The sequence below is a fragment of the Lygodium microphyllum genome, chromosome 14 (genome assembly GCF_053477565.2).
Source record: "Lygodium microphyllum isolate KBCC chromosome 14, Lygodium_microphyllum_v1.1.10, whole genome shotgun sequence".
Classification (NCBI taxonomy): Eukaryota; Viridiplantae; Streptophyta; class Polypodiopsida; order Schizaeales; family Lygodiaceae; genus Lygodium; species Lygodium microphyllum.
The window spans coordinates 144,935,631-144,951,727 of NC_141148.1; the positions used below are offsets into that span (position 1 = coordinate 144,935,631).

General features: G+C 41.6%; 1 protein-coding gene across 1 annotated transcript in view; it reads right to left on the reverse strand.

Annotated features, from left to right (window-relative positions):
- The window catches only part of LOC148026200 (uncharacterized), a 119,246-nt gene extending 103,766 nt beyond the window's left edge, over window positions 1-15,480 (reverse strand). The window contains exon 1 of the mRNA XM_087693479.1: window positions 15,256-15,480. The gene's annotated coding sequence lies outside the window, so the exon portion shown is untranslated. The remainder of the gene's footprint in view (window positions 1-15,255) is intronic.
- Between the last annotated feature and the right edge of the window lie 617 nt (window positions 15,481-16,097).

Genomic DNA, 16,097 nt, shown 5'->3' on the forward strand with positions numbered 1-16,097 from the left:
GATCGAAGGAGTCCAAGATACACTCCACCTTGCAGGACCACAGAGAAAAGTTGGAGCCATCCAACTGGTCCTCTTTGGGCAGCTGAGGAAGTACGGGTACCTGTACAGGGGGTACCAAAGGCTGCATCTTCGGCCCACTGGAAGGGGCTTGCCGAGATACATGAATAGAAGGGGGACGGGAAAGAGGAATAGACTCCGGACGACGGTCCTCGTGATAGAAATCACGCCTCCGTTCAGATGAATGTCGAGACAAAAGCTCGTCATCTGAGTCATCAAAGCCCGTAAACTGATGAGAAGACATCTTCGATATCTGCAAACACCAAAACACAACAAGGGAAGGTTGCCGGTGCCGAAACACAAACACCAGAAGCTCCTGAGCTGGCCGCCTTGCACAGAACGCAAGGACGATGTCAAACGCAAATGCTAACGATGCAATCACCACAGAAAAACAGCCTCCTGCCTCAAAACGCAGCCTGGGAATAGGTCGCCAGCAGGAAAAGAGCCGCCTGAAGATGGAACAACAGCCAGAACAGCAAGGCGCAAAGGTTGAAGGAGTGTCGCCCAGCTGGAGGAGGGCCGCCCAGGCTGAAAACGCAAGCAGGAAGAGGTGGGTGATGACGTGGCAGCCACTGGAGAAGGCGCCAGCAGCAAACGCAAATATGTGACACCAAAACAGGCCGCCTTGATCAAGGAGATGGTGCAGAAGGTGACACCTCAGCTGTTGGAGACGTCTTGACCAGCAAACGCAAAGTTGTGGGTGTTCTCCCGCGTAAAACTCAGCTCCGTGTACTCTCCTTCGGCTCTGATACCATGTGAGAGTGCGCTGCGGAAGAGGGGATACGAACACGGAGGGAGAGAGAGAGAGAAAGCAGGAAATAAGGAAGAGAAATCTGCACTGACTGAAATGAATGCTGAATACACTGAAATGGACTGATCAGTCCCTGCACGCAGCCCACAGCGTCAGTGAGGGCACCAGATCAGGCTGATGATGATGGCAGCACCACCACGGGGGAGAAGGAGTGTCGGAATCTGCAAGAAGACAAGTGATCAAGTGGGGAGGGGGGCTGCCTATAAATAGGCAAAGGACAAACCCTAACCCTAACCCTAAAATGGGCGCAAACCCTAAAAATGCCCTAAAATGGGCGCCCCACAACAGTGACCAAAAAGTGGCCGGGCAGCCAGTGGCTGCCCACTAAAAGAGGCCAAAAAGAAATACACAACCTAAGACAGCCAGTCGAGAGTGACTAGCCTCCCCCATCATAACACATGACAGACATGTCAGAGCTCCTAATGTCCTCGTCTGACTCAGACTGAGGCTCACAGGCAGGAGATGACAAGGCATGACAAACATGACTGCTAACAGCAATAGGTGTCAAAGGCAAAAGTTGTGATAAGTTATACCAGCTAGACTTTGGGAACTAGTTGGTGTCAACTTTGACCCTAGGACGATTATTTGGCTAACAAGTGTCAATGGTGACACTAGGGACTAGCATTAATTAATTAATGCCGATCTAAGGATCAAAGAGGTTGAAGGCCACTCCAGGTTGCAAATGGCCTAGTCAATTTAGTTATGGATGGGCGTATTTAATTTTGGGTAGGATCAAAAAGGGCTAGAATTAATTTTCAAGATTATTTAATCTTGAAAATTAACTAAATTGCTAGATAATGCTAAAAAATGGGTTTAGAAGACTGTCACTTGGCAAAAATACCCATGTAATTTGAGAAATTAAATGGTTGGACAATGTTAACAAATGGATTTAGAAGGCTGCCACTTGACAAAAATGCCCATGCAGATTGAGAAAACATTTTTGGGGGTTGGGTCTCAGTCATTCAATTAATTTTACAACTCAGGAGATATATATATATATATATATATATATATATATATATATATATATATATATATATATATATATATATATATATATATATATATATATATACGCCATTAAGGGCATATATTCTTGTTTCCGATACAGGCAATATATGGTAGCTTAAATTATAATATAAATAATAAATGCCCCAAAATGTGAAACCTAGACGGTACCTGTAAAATGGCCTCGTCTCTAATCAGGGTCTTAACTCCCGGAAAAAAACTTCGTGGAATTGGGAAAGCGATTCGAAATCTCAGGTATTCCCATGCACGATGAATACTCAATTTCCATATTACAACCCCGAAGGCTAAACCAGATTTTTTATTTTGTAAATTAGCTAAGGATACGCAAACCATTTATACCAATTGAGGCATAGGGAAATTTATTCCACGTGGCTTGGCGCACGCACACACACACGCGCACACACACACACACACACACACACACACACACATATATATATATAGGTCCATTTTTTGGTCAGAGAACAACAATTTCCTGCAGAAGACATCAATCTGGGGGCCTTAGCAAGAAGGGGACAGCAAGGAATCACCTTCCAAGGGCTAGCAACAACATTATTGATCAGGTGACAGCATTTTGGAGGTGGTTGCAGTGGGTGACTGCATTAAATGCAAGCTAGAGCAAGCAACAAGCAAAATTTAGGGTTTTCTCACAAAGAAAATCAAATTTCTCTCTCATCTTGGCTTTCTTTCACCTTCTCCAACCCATTCTAAAGAGATCTCAGCATTTCTCAACCATTTTGAGTAAATCTTAGCCAAATTTGATGGACAGCTTAGAGATCTCTGCTGTAAATCCTAAATTTTTGCAAAGATTAGGGTTTAACAACCACTTTGGGACCTATTCCAACAAGAGAAGGCATTGTACACTAAAATCCACACCTTAAATTCGTAGAATTGACAAGAATTTCAGATGCCATGCCATCCATTGTGAATTGGGGCAACATTTGGCTAGTTGGTGGTTCCATTTGTACAATTCTTGGGTGAAAATCAAGGGGTAATTTGCCCAAATTACTTATTGATTGTATATACAACAAGGGGCTTTTTGGATCAGTAAAGGAGATTGTGGAATCTCAACTTGTCCTCAATCCTTTAGCAATTAAAGTTAAAGAATTACGGAAAGGGGCACTAGTTTTGGGACAACCAAGTGTCTATTGTCCAACATTATTAAGGTAAATTGTGTATTTGAATTTATGTTTATTTGCTAATTACGGCAATTAAGTACTTAATCAGAGAATTACCACCCTCTCCAAGAAGAAAGGTTGGTTTCATGGTTCCATTGTTGGGACACCACTCAATCCCTTGATTTGGTGGGCCTGAGACACTAGATTGCAAGCCAAAGCTTTGTGCTAGTGCTAATTTTTGTTCTCAGCTGAGAAATTACAACAATACGTCTTCATACAGTGAGATGCAATCAAAGCAGTGATGATGCCTCTCAGTATGAACATTCACATGGAAATGAAGAAAATACAATGCATGATCTTAGACAAGGCTCAAACCATGGACAACAAGCTGAAAGTGTTGTTGTTGGGCAAGATGCAGGGCCTTCAAGACATAATGAGGCTGATGACCAGCAAAGTGAAGAGGAATTTGATGACCAATTTAAGAATCAAATGAGGACAGCAGCAAATCTCTTTACTGAATTGGCAAGAGATCCTCAATTTACCCAATTCTTGAATGCTCCAAAGAAGGACAGCAAACGCAAGAAGAAAAAGACATCTTCTATACCTTCGGGACAACAAGGTGCACCGAAGGTAATGCCAAAGCCTTCATTTGAGTCTCCCAAAGATACTAATGAAACAAAACAATTGGTACCTACAGGGCAAGGAATGCAAATGCAAGGCCATCATGGAAGTGCCAATCCAATGGATTTTGGACAATCGGCCATGCATGCTATGATGGGGTAGCTAGGATACTTTGGTGGAAACACAATTTTCCATACTATGGTTGGACAAGGACCGCATACAGGCATGTATGGCACAAACCCCTATGGTATACAACAACCAATGCATGGTGTGCAAGGCCCAATGTATTTGGGTATGCCTGGAAATGTGCAAACCCTATGTATGGCAGCATTGGTTTGATGCCTAGGGCACAAAGTAGCATGTTTGGTAATGCATCTACGCCCCTAAACGCTTATGGGGCTCAAGGAACAAGTGTTGGTCATGCAAATGCTCCATTTGGTGTCGGTTTTGACGTAAATTCAGCGAAAGCACCCTTTTTGCAACAGCCAATGTACAATAACTTGACCCCCAAAGGGGGCAGCAAAAGACTATGATGCGGATGGAAAAGCAATGAAGTTTAAGTCCTTCAGTGGTGCGAAAGACGAGCTGAAAGCTTTGACTTTCATTCAACAATTTGATGCAACCTATTCAAGGGGAAATTTCAACAAGTCCTCAAAGATTCAAAAGGCAGCCACTTTCTTAAAAGAAATGCGTTGCAATGGTGGTCCAATCTTTTAATGCAAGGTAGAGCACCGTCAATGTGAGTACAATTCAAGCAAATGTTTGCATCGAATCGGTTGACAAGTACATTCAAGGTGGACATTATGACAGCTTGAAATAAGCTAGATGCTAAGGAATGCAAAAATTTGGAGCAATATAATAAGAAGTTTTGGGATGCATTGCTGCCTATTACTTCTTATCGCCCCGTATCCCTTCATGAGCAAGTGGAAAAATATATTTGTGGGCTGCCCAAAGGAATCAGGGATTTTTGCACCATGTGTCTAGCATGTCTCAGCTCATAGAGATTGCTGAAGGTTGAATACAAAAGAGGACTGATCAGTCCCTATACATAGTCCAAGGCGTCGTTGAGGGCACTGGATAAGGCTGATAACAGAAGGCAATACTAGGAGACAAAGGAGGCAGCTGAAGTTACAGTGTGCAAACAAAAGATTAATGATGTATCCCAACTGGGAACTAGCTATAATATATATATATATATATATATATATATATATATATATAGCCAAGAAATGCCCAAACTAGCTGATTATTATCTAGGGCTAAAAATGGTGTAGTCAACCAATCAAAGATTGGCCAACCTGTCAAAAGTGGATGCAATGATGGAAGCCAAGAAATGCCCAAACTAGCTGATTATTATCTAGGGCTAAAAATGGTGTAGTCAACCAATCAAAGATTGGCCAACCTGTCAAAAGTGGATGCAATGATGGAAGCATGGAAAACTACTAGAATAGACTACTAAACACAAGAGACAAAGGAAAGAGAAACACTACAAAAGAAAAGAATACTGCACAAAGAACTCAGAAGCAAAGAGATGCTCAGGAAATGGAATCCATGTACCAAGATATTCAACAGTACATATCCAACGTCAGTCACTAGCTGTCAAGGCACCAACACCAACTCCCTCTCTCCACTAGAACCTAAGAAGGTGAATGACAAATGATGCAAGTGACTAAGGAGGAGGAGTGCCTAGTATAGGGCACAATAAATGCCAAGAATATGACATGTCCACTAGCCGACTCGCTGCAATAAATGCCAATACATATCAAATCAGAAAAAATAAATTGCCTAAATACACAAGATAAAATCCTGGTGCCCTAGCCCATTAACATGCAAAGATCCACAGATGAACTGACATATCCGCTAATACCCTCTCTCATATCATGGGTGATCTAGTACAATACATGAAAACAGACAAGAGAAGAGATGTGAAGAGACCAAGAGCACACATACAAAAGCAATGGAGACTTGAGTATATAGAGAGATAGGGCTGAAATCTTCTTATTCTTCTTTCTTATTTCTTCTTCCTCTTTGACACCAGCCTTCCTTCTTGGAATGGGTGGTGATAACCTAATTTAAGAGTTAATTACAGCAATAAATAAATGCACATAAAATGAAATACACACTTTACCATAACATTCTTGGACAGTAGACTCCCTGTTGGCCCCAAAACTAGCACCCCATGCGGTATTTCTTTAGCTTTCATTCAATTGGAATGAGTACAACTTGAGATTCTTCAATCTCCTCCTGCTAACCAATTGCTCTTGCTGTCATAAATTACCAGCAAGCCTTTTGGGTCATTTGCCCCTTGATTCACCCAGGACTTCTCCAATTTGACCCTTGGCTGGCCAAATGCTGCCCCAAATCAATTCGGGATGGGCTGGCTCCTGAAATCCCTAGATAATCTTCAATTATCAGCTGCTGATTTCAGTCCCTTGAGCCTTCAATCTCTGGCACGGATCCCAAGGTGGCTGCTAAACCCTAATTTCTGCTGTAAATTAGGGTTTACTGCAGAAATTACAGATCAGCCCACCAAAAATGGCTGAAATCTCCTCCAAATGGCTGAGAATTGCTGAGAATTGCTGAGAATGGCTGGGCATAGGCTGAAGGAGATGAGAGAATGCTGTAAAGAGAGAAAATTTTGAGATTTGTAGCGAAGAACTGATCAAAATCAGTTGCTGCCCTGCTGTAGCAGCCCCAAATGGATGCACCAACAACGATAGGAGCATCAGAGATTGTGATCTTCAGGAGAAAGTGCATTAGCAGCAATTTTCAGCTTCCCAAGGTCAAGAATATGTAATCTCCATCACCAAAATGGTCTCCAATGGCTGGGAATTGGCCCCAAAAGCTGGCAGCAATAGTCCAACACCTCTTCCCATTAGCTCCAAAATGAAAAAAACAAGATTTCCCTCTCACTTCAGCCCTATTTAGCCTTTCCCCCACTTCCATAGGAAAGTTTTGCCAAGTGGCAGCTTTCTTAATCCATTTTCAGCAATTTCAAGCCATTTAATTCAGCCCTTAATCCATGCCCAGAAAATTGACCTTGCCCATCCAAAAATTAAGTGGCTAGGCCATTTGCAACCCAAAGTGGTCCCATGCATTAATTGACCCTTGGACAAGCATTAATCCATTAATTAATGCCTAGTCCCTAGTGTCACCCCACTGACACTTAATGGCCAATTAATGGTCCTAGGGACAAATTGACACCAAAAGTGTAACTTGTTACAACTTTTGCCTTGAACACCCATCTTCTTCACAGGGTCCTTTGGCCTTCAACTGTGAAAAAGTAGCTTGCACCTCACATGTGCAACATATGTGCATCTTTTAATTGCACATGTCAATTAAACATAAGCAAAGCATCAAATTTTCACATCCTCATGACACTCTTCCACTCGAAAGAACTAAGTCTACAACATGATAAAAGACTAATGTAAAAGTACCACAACGTATGTACAAGTAATCACTAAGTATGAACCCGCTAAGAAAAGAAGAGGTGACACAATAAATGTGTCAAAACCAAGGGTGGACTACGTGGGTGTAGTCGAACTGTAGAATCACTGGCATATCCTTATGTCGATCACCTAACATGCCAATGAGTAACATCCTACCACATCACCAAGGTGCGTAGTGGATGCCAGCTCATGTAGAGCTTGACATCTCAACACTCCCCCTTGAGCTCAACATGATTTTGTGAACTCCAAGCACCATCTTAAAGCATTCAAGCTTCTCAGCTCCCAAGGCTTTGGTGAAAATGTTAGTAGCTTGATCCTTTGTGCTCACATAAACCAAGTCAATATCACCTGTCAGAACCCACTGCCGAATAAAATGGTAATGGACCTCTGTGTTTGGTCCTCGCATGATACATTGGGTTCCTAGCCAATTGAATGTTACTAAGGTTATCACAGTAGATGAACCTTCTTGTCCACCTACATCCCCAAATCACCAAGTAGATTACGTAACCAAGCTACCTCACATGCTGCAATTACATCACCTCTGTACTCTGCCTCTATACTAGACAAGGAAATTGTTGGTTGTTTCTTGCTGCTCCAAGTAACAACAATACTCTCAAAGAAAAACATAAAACCACTGATAGATCTCCTATCTGAAATACTACTAGCCCAATCTGCATCTATGTAACCATGCAAGTCCAATGGTACACCTGCACTATAGAATAAGGCATAGTCCAATGCAAACTTGACATAACGCAATGTGCGCCGCACTGCATCCAAATGTGGCTTCCATGGAAGCTACATAAATTGACTCTCCAAACCAATTATGTAATTAAGGTCTGGCCAAGAGATCGTTAAATAGATAAGGCTGCCCACAAACTTTGATACCTAGCGCAATGTCCAGTAGTAGAATCACTGGCGTATCCTCATGTTGGTCACCTAACACACTAGTGAATAATATCCTACCTCATCACCAAGGCTCATAGTGAATGCCAGCTCATGTAGAGCTCAACATCTCAACACTCCCCCTCGAGCTCAACATGAGCTCGTGAACTCCAAGCATAGTTCTGAAGCGTTGAAGCTTCTTAGCTCCCAAGGCCTTAGTGAAAATTGTGAAAAAGACTGTGGAGGCACTGCTAGGGTTTGCACTGAGGAAACACACAATGTACAACTACAACAGAAGCACAACAAGACAAACAAAAATACAGAAAGCAAAACTCAAACACAGAAACTAAAACACAAACAAAAGAAGAGATAGAAAGAACACAAGTCTAAAGTGAATGAATGTTGTAAATGAATGTAAGAGTATACAGTGTGCCTAAGGGCAGAGTAGTGTGTTGGAGAGTGACGTCCACCGGAGATAAATCCGAAGTGTTGTGACTACCAGTAGGAGTGACGGAGTGAGAGAAACACCAAATGTTGATTACTAGAGCGTGAGGAGACTGAGGCGACTACAAAGGATGATGCCTAATGATGTGGGCGAAGCAGCAAAACATAACAATAGAACGTCGCAATAAAACGCCGTAGTAGAATGCTGCAGTAAAATGCAGCAATAAAATGAGGTGATGGCAACAGTCGCAGGCTAGACAACCACATGTTAGAAAACTAATGGCTGAAAGCTCCACTAAAGAGTGAGAACCTGCACAGAAGAGATTGAGACTAAATGGGGACAACCTGTCTATTTATAGATGAGGATGGACCCTCCCAAATTAGGGTTTCATTGAACTCTCTTGAACCGCTTTCCATTTTAGGGTTTTCATTAAATTAAGCTTGTTTTGGGGCTGTTTAAGTGGCTAATCAGCATGGAATACATTTCTTAGCTCAACGAAAATGTCAATACCTTGATCCTCTATGTTAACATAAACCAAGTCAATATCACCTACCAAAACCCACTCCCGAATGAAATGATAATGGACCTTTGTGTGTTTGATCCATGCATGATACATTGGGTTCCTAGCCAATTGAATACTACTAAGGTTATCACAATAGATGATAACCTTCTTGTCCACCCACAATCCCCAAATCACCAAGTAGCTTGTGTAATCAAGCTACCTCACATGCTGCAATTACAACACCTCTATACTTTGTCTCTATACTAGACAAGAAAACTGTCGGTTGTTTCTTGTTGCTCCAAGTAACAATAGCACTCCCAAAGGAAAACATAAAACCACTAGTAGATCTCCTGTCTAAAATACTACCAGCCAATCTACATCCACGTAACCATGCAAGTCCAATGGTACACCTGCACCATAGAATAAAGCATAGTCCAATGCGGATTTGACATAGCACAATGTGCGCCTCACTACGTCCAAATGTGGCTTCCGTGGAAGGTGCATAAACTCACTCTCCAAGCCAACTGTGTAGTTTAGGTCTAGCCTAGCGATCATCAAATAGATAAAACTACCCACAAACTTTTGATACATAGTGATATCCTCAATCAAGTCACCCTCATGTGCACTAAGCTTAGCATTGATATACAAAGGTATAGAATTAGGCTTGCAATTAGCCATACCATACTTCTTTAACATATCCAACACATATTGTCTCCGTAACAACCATATACCCTGTGGAGTCCTAATTATCTCTATGCCAAGAAAATAACTCTCACAAATCCTTCATCTTCATCTCAAATTGAGTCTTGAGAAGACCCTTCACATGGTCAATCTCTGTCTCACTATCACTCACAATGATCAAATCATCCATATATATAGTACTAACCACAATACCTACATCACTCTCATTGACACAGAGTGAGTGATCAGCCTGTGCTCTACAAAATTCAATACTGAAAAGGCATTCTGCAATCCTATCATACCATGCCTTGGGTACTTGCTTCAGCCCATACAAGGCCTTACAAAGCCTATACACATAATCTAGAACACTCTCATCTACATAACCAAGTGGCTGCTCCACATAAACTTCCTCTTGCAACTCCCTCTGCAAGAAGGCATTCTTTACATCCATTTGACACATGATCCAAAACTTTAATGCACCCACTACTATGACAGGCCTTATAGTGGCCATTTTGGCCACTAGAGCAAAAGTCTCCTCATAATTAATACCATGAGTTTATATATACCCTTTGGTAACTAGTCTTGCCTTATAACAATCAACGAATCCATCTGACTTGTGCTTGACCTTGTAAACCCATTTGCACCCAATAGCTTTCTTGCCTTCAGGTAAAGGCACCAACTCCCACGTATCATTATCCATAAGTACAGCCATTCCTTCATCCATGGTACAATTCCAATACTCATTGCCCACTGCATCCTCAAAACAAGTGGATTCCACATCCTGCACAACCTGAGCTATGTATGCATAGTGTTGAGCTACATAGCTATCATATGTCCATCATTGTGTTAGCTTTATTACTCTACTTGACTTGCGGCGTGGACCTAGATCGCTACTACGTGCTTTAGCATCCTTGTGCCTTCCACACACCAAGTGTTTTAATAGATGGAATCCCAATCTCCTCATCAAAGCTCTGCTCAAAACCATCTAAATTAGTATCAATATAAGAGAAACCTCATGATGCATCTGTCATAAAAGATAAGTCCCCAACTTTCTCTTTGTATTTTCTTAACATATGTGATCTACTTCGTGGAGTAACCTATGACCTCAATTTGCCACTCCCAAGTCTATCAACAAAACCATGACTAGGAAACTCTTGTGATCCACTCAATATCTATGACAGCTGATCTGTTTTCTATGCAACCACACTCTCACGCTTATCAAACCCAAGTGCATTCTGCACATTCCTATACCAACTACTCATTTCATCAAAAACATCCCTGCTAACTCTCAGCTCACATGTAAGAGGGTTACAATATCTATATCTCTTCTATTTAAGAGAATATCCCACAAATACACATTTCTTTGCTTTGGGATCAAATTTATTGCGCAACTCATCAGGAATATGGACATAAGCAATATATCCAAATACTTTCACATGAAATAGATTTAGTTTTCTACCCATAAACTTATCTTCAAATGTCATACCATTTACAACAGCAATGGGTGTTCTGTTCATAATGTATACAGCAATAGCAACTACTTCAACCCAATAGTAATAAGGCAAGTTTCTTTCTGACATCAATGCATGAGCCACCTTAGCAATATGCTTGTTTTTTCACTCGGCAACTCCATTTTGTTGCGGGATATATCTATATTATATTGTCGTTATATACCATTTTTCCGCAAAAAATTAGAAACTCATTGGAGAGATATTCTCCCCCTCCATCCAACCTTAAGCATTTAATATGCAACCCTATCTCCTTCCCAACCAAAGTCTTAAAGCTTTTACAATGAGTGAACACCTCACTTTTCTCACACATAAAGCAAACCTATAATTTGCGAGTATGATCATCAATGAAGGAAACATAGTACTTGTATTCACCCAAAGTTACAGTCTTTGTAGGACTTCACATAGCAAAATGTATCAATTCAAGTAGCTTCTTACATACATGCTTTTCATGTGAAAACGCATGACTTGTTTTTCAAATTAGCATGCTTCATATACTGTATGCATCCCATCGACTCTAAACTCAAGCAAGACGCTGCATGAAAGATCACTCGTGGCAGGCTTGTACTTGCAAGAGGTGCCAAGTCTAGCAGCCTCTATCCCTTACTTGTATCTGGAGCTACATTGAATCATGTTTTGTCTGTGGGTTCTATTCCCCATGTATCCCTTTGGCATTCTTGTTTGGTGCATATGTCTCTTAAAGGAATGAAAATGCTCCATGCCACAACACCTGAACCTTATGCAAACATAGCAGCATCCATTTCAAGCAGGCTTACATCAACAATAAACAATTTGCTAGCATGTTTCTCTTTTGCAATCAATCCACAATCATTTTTTCGATCTTCTACATAGCAACCATCAGATGTGAACCGAACTTGCAATCCCTATTACACCATTTGACCAACAAAAACCAAGTTTTTTGTAATATTTGATACATGCAGCACACCATCTAAGTACTTAGTTTCGCCATCTAGCATACTCAAAGGAACACTTCCAACATGGACAATGAGGCGAGTGTGAAAAAAACTGCTAGGGTTTACACTGAGGATACACAGAGTGTACGACCATGACAAAAACACAAAGAGACAGATGCAGACACAGAGAGCAAAACTCAAATCCTAAATGCAAAACTCAAACTCAAACCCTAAACGCAAAACTCAAAACTCAAACACACAAACTCAAACACAAACAGAAGAAGAGAGAGAGACAACACAACTCCAAAGTGAATGAATGCTGTAAATGAATGTAAGAGTGTACAGTGTGCTCAAGGGCAGAGCAATGCCGGAGTGTGACATCCACCTACTATTGTGGCATCACTAAACACATAGCCGATGCTTGCCGACTTCAACCTTTGCTCCTCACCCCCCCCCCCCGGGTGTATATATGTCTCCCACCCAACACCACCTTTGCTACCTCTCCTTTCTAGGCCACAAAAATCATTCTGTATCGGCTATCAAAGTACTATGCTCAAGGCAATAAGACGCATCCGATATGCACTAAGTCCTTTTGAGCACATGGAGAATCAATTGGCGCTACGATCTCCTAGAGATCGTGGCAATGCCAGCAGCAATCTTCTCCCACCTATTTTCGCGTACAGTGGCTACCACGGCCCGCGGTTCTATAGTCCACTTCATCAAGAGGCAATGATTGTTTAATACCGTCTCCTCGTCGGTCCGCTTCTTTGCGAGAGACAATGGTTTCTTGACTCCTTTCTCTTCTTCGGCTTCCCGGTCCGCTCCATTGAGAAGCAACGATTGTTGCCCACCCATTGCTCAGTCTGAGCCCCACCCTTCACCCTCGCCTACTCAAGTTCGAGAGGCCACCTCTAGGAGTTTTTCACTACCCCAGATACCTTCTTCGGCACAACCAGCAGCACTTCCTTCATCCTCGGACATTTCGGAGTTCGTGATCCATGAGTTTTTGGATTTCTTATCTACCTCAAAGGGGGATTCAGAGAAGGATGATCTTTCTTTGCCCTTCGAGGGGGCATCTATATCTACTGCGACTTCAAAGGGGGCTCCTATTCCTCCAGTTTCAAAGGGAGTCCCCACCCACTGCTCAATCCTTCACACACCCTGGCAGAGGCTTTTTACCTTCTTCTTCTACCCTTGGATGGGGTGGCTTCCTTCCCACGGTCATCTCACATATTGATACCCGAAATATGGTAGCAAGCATCGATCTAAAAGGATATTCAAATTCAAATTGAGTCGATGACGTTGACAATAGGTGATCAAATGGAGGCTAATGATTCTCTCGATTCTAGATTCATTTGTTGGTCCAATCAGAAACAACCTACCATTGTAGGATCTTCAATAGAGGTGGAGTACATGGTTTACTACAATGTTGTCCTTCATATCTTATATCTTTACCAGCTTCTTCACAATTTAGGGTACTTTGAGATCATCCTACCATAGTACTCTAGAATAGTGAAAGCATCATTGCCCTAGCTCAAAACCTAGTCAAGCAAATATATGAAAATTCATCACCGACTTGTTCATGAGCAAATCAAGTTAGCAATTCTTCAACAAGAGTTTGTTGCTTTTGCAGAACAATGTTTACCAAGGCATTACCCATCAATAATCTCGGAGATCTTTTGTAAAAAGTTGGGGCAACACCTCTGAGATGGTACTATTTCTTTGATCAAAGGAGAAACCCATGTTTTGCCCCTTGTATCATTCTACATATTCATGTGCCCCTCTTGTCTTCTTCCCTGATATGTCACTGAGAGGGCGCATTGAGAATTAGTGTCCAGGTCGATATCTAAATATTGTGTTGGGCAATGTCAACTTTACATAGCATCAAGCCACTTGTGCCACATGCCATATGTCTCCTATATTTAGACTAGGTCAGCCATATTTTTATCCTTCATGATTATGAGTCAACGTATATCATTCTCTCTATCTAGCTATAGATACTCTCTATCTATTTATAGATATCAAGAGTATACATACTTCATTCATCATTCACTATTTTCCACATCTAGGGTTCCAACCCAAGCCATTCATTTGTCACTACCATCTTTGTGTTCCCATACTCTTCATCTTTCTTTATGCATATGTTTCCATCAAATTTTGCTCCCAACCTAAAAGAAGACAAGGATACCTTATCATGTTCCAAAATCCACACAAAGAGAAAGAAAACCCATGGCTACTATAAAAGATCCATCAATTGCCCAAAAAACCAAAAGCCATTTTTTTCACCCTCAAACAATGAGAAGAACAATCAAGAGTCTAAGCAAACAATGGCTAATTCACTGTCACATCTAGATCCACTTTAGTCCCATTGATTTTCTATCAAGGGCTCCCATTCTCATGCTTGTAATCTTTCTTTTTTTTTGGCAGCATAGAACGGCATTTCCTGCCACTAGCAAGTTCTTTTTTTGCCTCAAATAATTGTCAATTGATAGTGAATAAGTGAGTGAGTGAGTGAGAGGATTGCACTCTTCAGTTTTTTATGTGTCAAAGGGCAAAGACGTCCCTATTTGTGCTTCTCACATCCAATAGAAGCCGATTGCTGTTTGTAGAAACATTCCAGCTTGGACCTCCGTTTTCTTGGATTTTTTCTCGAGTTCAAATGGAGGATTGCACTAAGAATTATGCAAAGCATGCACTTATAGCCACAACATTATCTCAATCTAAGGTAATGCACTCTAAGGACCGCACAATAATGATGCTCACCTAGACATACTAATGCAACATAACCAACATGAAACAGACCAGTCCGCCACACATACTAGGAGACTTAGAAACATGCAGCAATCTGCCCCACAGACAGCACTTTTCAGCTCCAACTGGAGATCTCAATCTTCCATGTAGCGTTTCTGTAGCAAAACCTTGCTACATCAAGCACTTGATCATCATCCCCAAATATCCCAACTAACAAAGAATTTTGTTTTCTGACATGTGAGGGTACAATTTTGCTGCATAAACGCATATGGCTCCTGATCATCCCTGTCCCCAAACTAGCTGAACATGATGATGCTGGATATTCTAATGCCAAAAACATCCAACACGCAGGTTAAGGACTACATTATCACGGGAGTTCCCTTAGAAAGGGAACGCAGGCTATGGCTGCTTTTTTAAGTCTGCTGATCTGGTACAAGCAAAAACACCATATGCTAAAGACTGAGATATTGGCCAAGGACTTGTGTACCTGTTTATTGCGCTTGGGTATAGGCAGCTCCTTGATTTGCAGAATTGAAACGCTTTAGTGCTTGGCATCGTTGGGGCAAAACGACCCTCGATTAGATGGATTTTGTGTCAAAAATACTGTTGCATCAACCAAGGCCCACAAACACGATCAGGTCCGCCAAAGAAAAGAAAAACCAAAAACCATAGGCCTCCCCCAATCCACATGTCATGAGGGTCACCACTTAAGGAGATCCCCCCACCCCCCTTAAATAGCAACCTTTTGTACTCCTTTTTGCTTTAGATGCAACCCCCCCACTAGATTTACCCTAACACATACAATTTCCCGAACCTCTTCACATTGCACAGTGTTAATTTCCATGTGCAGTGCCATCTGCCCATTGTGAAAGCCATTCCTTCAAATAACTCCCCACAAACATCGTGATTCAACTATCCCCATACAACCTAATCTTGCATCCAATAGTTAGTTTGCATCTTATCGCCACATATCCAGGCAAAGCACATTGGTCGAGTCAATAATACACATGCATTACAAACAGAGTGTGAAAAGTGCCTCACACTTGCCTATTGGTGCGAATTTTCTCTACGTTGTTAGCTTGTTCTTCACAAAAGTCCCTAGTCAATGCAAGGCATGTCTACTTGAGCACACTCCCAACCTGTTGGCTTTGCTTGCCCTTATGTGATATTCCATAGAACTAGGATCCATCTTGTCGTGTTTATGTGAAACCAAAGTTTGCAAGGTACCAACATGAATCAACTCCCTAAAAGAAAAGAAAGGGATTTTGTTTTCCGTCCCATGAGTACCAACTCAACATAAACTCATTCATCTGTGAAGTTTTGTCATGC